The following is a 3,802-nucleotide window of genomic DNA, read 5'->3' on the forward strand; positions in this document are numbered from 1 at the left end:
TTAACTTTTTGCTTAGGTGACTCCATGACTATCCTCCTGTCCATCAGTGGGATGAATCTATGGATACAGGTCTTGGCAGTCCTACTTGTGCACATGGACATGCACAGCAACCCAAATTTAGCCTGGATTCCTCTGCCTGTGCTCCCTACTTGCTGCTTCAAGGCCTTCAGGGGCACCTGGCCAGTGGGAAATACCAGATTAAGGAGTTTATGTGGACTTGAAGCCATCCAAATCCAAACCAAAGTCTCATCATTACAACATCTGTAGAAGTGCAGCTCAGGAAATCCACTCTAGCTATTCATTTTATTCAGCAATTTTCATCATTTCTGTGCACTGTTTCATTCTCCAAATTGCCAATAATGCGTATCAATCACAAAGGCAGCGTGGTAAATCACAGCAATGTAGCACTGAACAAGCCTTCAAATTCCAGAACATCCATTAGAAATCTTGAGAGTATGTTATGCTGGTAAAGCCAGTAAGGTGGTGCTACTTGCAGCAACGTGGCTAATCAATGCACACACATCTCTTCCTGCAAGGTTGTTCAAAGTAATTAACAGCAGTGGCACAGGGAACTAAAAAGCAAAACTGAAAAATGGTGGGTATCAGCTACTAACCAGTCAAACATAAGGACAGCAGGGTACAGAAAATTCTTGGCTAGAAGATGCTTTCTTCATGGGGGATTTTAGCTGCTCATAAATCTGTTGGGAAACAGATACATCCAAGCATGCTGCGTCAAACAGACAATTTCATCATTTGCAAAAAAAAAGACAAAATTGCCCTAGATCTAATTCTTACTGTGAGGATGGATTTGCCTGAGGATATGAAAATAAAGCAATGTGCTGGAGCCAAATTCCATAAGCTTTTTAAATTAAGTATGGCAAATGATGGATCCAGTGTAGAATACAAAGACAAATGGGAAAATTTATATTCAGACATCTAACCTATGTTCTTGGTCATTTCAAAATTCATATCAATGTTGTCATTGACTCTGGGGGATCCAGAATTTGATTTCTGATTAATAAAACACATTGAAGATGCAGATGAGGGCTAATAAAATTTCCCTCTTTTCTACAGCTCTTAATCATAGAATCAGCCAATGTGTCTTCACAAGAAAGAACCTGAAGTTTGGTGCAACATAAAAATTCTACTGAAATTAAAAGTTAACTAGATTAGGTTACTCCATAATAACAGAGCAAAACTTGCGAAAATAAAGAATACAAAAGAAATTTTTAGGGGCTGTGAGAACAAAAAAGATTTAAAGCATTCCTAAAACTTCTGATGAGAAAGAGTCCTTTCAATAGAAAAGGAAGATTATGTTAATAACAATTCAGAATTATAACAATGATGAACTATTATTTAAAAATATACCCTTAACAATAATAAAAATGAAAAAGAATGGAAGACAGTAAAGATAAATGTGAACAATTAACAAAAAAGGTCTTCGAATTAATTGACTTTTACAAAAGAGCAGATAAGAGCAGGTTTCACAGATATGAGCACAGCTGAGTCAGCCCTCCTTAATCTTATTGTCCGCTGATATTAAGAGATTCTACAAACATGTTTTGTATCATTGACAAATATTTGCTGAAAAGCTACTGGAAGAAAGGAGGAAGTTTGTCTACAAGAAAATTGCAGGAAGCCAAGCAATTACCTTCTACTTAGATTAATCACTGAAGTTTTTGTCCTGGAAGTCATGGCTCAGTTTTGCTATTCAGAGGCGGGTATATGTCCTTCTGAGGGCCAAGCCTACAAAAAAAACCAAACCAAACCAAACCAAACCAAACCAAACCAAACCAATAAAAGCAACAAAATTAAACAGTAAATAAATAAATAAACCTCTTGTCCAGTCACAAACATTTAAGAAAATGGCTGGAAAGACCAAACTTGCCAGAGTATTTCATGTATGTTAGAATTGCTAGATATCTCAGTTTGTTTAACTTTAGGCTCAAATAGATGATCAGAAGGATTCAGTTGTAAAAGAGAGCAAAATCAGGAAGGAAAGTAGCCAGTTAAATAGAGTTCAATAAAAAAAGTGCCATTTCACCATTTACACAACAATGATGCTGAAATCTCTCTACTGCCTTAATGTCTGTAAAAAATTTGGTCTCAGTCCTTTGGTCCCAGGAACTACTGCTGTCCTTTGTTTTCTAACAGCCTCTCTTTTCTTATCACTTTAGGTGTTACCAGCCAGGAATCTATTAATCTACAGAGCAGTGATTTCACCTGATCAACATTAACAATGTCACTTCTTTACTGGTTGAGTTTCTGACAAGGGAAATGTAATGACTCCTCACCCGGCTTTGTTATCCACCTTTTGTCTCAGTTTAAAATGTAATGAAAAGTGCACAAAATGTTCTTTCACTTTTACAAATGAGGAGGTTCTGCAGCTCTGCAGGATCAGATGTCCCTGTCAGGAATGAAGTAGAACTGGAATGGCAGCAGCTCCCAGGCTTTAGGAAAGCCACCACAGGCTCCAAAGGGGAGCTCTGTGCTTTCTGTACCCTGCTCAACCTTCTCCCTGAGGCCATACCAGGAATATGAGTGTGTGACCTGGGAAGAGACAGGTATTCATGTATTTATTAATATGCATTATGGACACCTGATCTCTTGCTCTTTCATTCCTCCAGCCCAGTATCTTTCAGTGGCACCACTTATCTCACATTTGGGAGCACCTCCTATAACTTCACTGCAGACTGAGCAAAACCAAACACCCTTTCAACTTGAACTTTTGGAATCCTGACGTCTGCAAACACAGTAAACAATTCTGACAAATTCATAGTCCTCTTCAAAGTCCATACAATACAAATTGTAATTACATGTAGCCTGTACCTGTATGAACTTGGACTGATCTTGCAAAATGGGTGTCACAAACACACAAATGCTCAGCATGTATGTTGATATGACGATGCACAGAAAGAATTCTGATAAATAGCACTGGGACACAAGTGGGACCTTTCCAGAATAATCTACAATATGACAAAATGAAGGCTACAGAGTTGTTGTGATATTAAATATGAAAGACCTTTCTGATTTACTTGCAGCATCCGATATAAGGAATTTATTAGCAGTTCCTAACTTTATGGTAAATGATGCATAAATGATGGCAAAGGTGTACAAGAGAACTGTATAAAGACTCTTGCAGAGTGAGTAAATTGGTTGAGTGCCAGCTTTTCTAAGGGTGAATGGTTCCACTGACTTGTTTAGGGCATATCATGCAATGATGGATGTAAAATTACAACATTTTAGAATGGCAACAGTTCAAGGGAAGATTCCAAATTTATGAGGGACAACACTCTTACTCTAATAAACCACATGCGGGGCCCCAGCCTCTCCCTGAAAGAGAATAATTTTCTGTTCCAAGGCAGGAGAGGTGGAACAAAGCACCTTGTATGCACAAGATCCCAATTTTACTGCATAAAGCTGAAGCCCAGCTGAAGACCAGACAGACTTATTTTCTGGATTTTTTTTCATAGCTATACCTGTGCACATTTAAGGCAATCATGTACGCATGTAATAATGTCCTTTTGAAATGAGACCAGTATTCTAGTATGCTTTCTGCAAAACTCACAGGGGTTTTTTGCACCATAGTCCATTGCCACTTCCACAGGGCATTTATAATATACATAAGAAAGGTGTCAATTCAAATTCAAAGACAGAGAATACCTTTTTTGATGAAGCATCCTGTATATCATGTACTAGCTGGAGGTGTTCTCTGCTGCCTGACAGGGACAATGACATGACAAGCAGGGAGAGAAGGAGCTTTTAACCAGTTTAATGTGCAGAGAGTCAGCACTCACTGAAA

At 38.3% G+C, this 3,802-nt stretch overlaps 1 long non-coding RNA gene across 1 annotated transcript; it reads right to left on the minus strand.

Moving 5' to 3' along the window:
• Nucleotides 1–299: 299 nt before the first annotated feature.
• Nucleotides 300–2,111, minus strand: LOC135450771 (uncharacterized). Its single transcript, XR_010441157.1, has 4 exons — nt 2,045–2,111; nt 1,652–1,746; nt 615–698; nt 300–529 (listed from the first exon to the last, which is right to left on the minus strand). It is a non-coding gene; the product is annotated as an uncharacterized LOC135450771 (long non-coding RNA).
• Between the last annotated feature and the right edge of the window lie 1,691 nt (nt 2,112–3,802).

The sequence above is a fragment of the Zonotrichia leucophrys genome, chromosome 8 (assembly GCF_028769735.1).
Source record: "Zonotrichia leucophrys gambelii isolate GWCS_2022_RI chromosome 8, RI_Zleu_2.0, whole genome shotgun sequence".
Taxonomy (NCBI): domain Eukaryota; kingdom Metazoa; phylum Chordata; class Aves; order Passeriformes; family Passerellidae; genus Zonotrichia; species Zonotrichia leucophrys.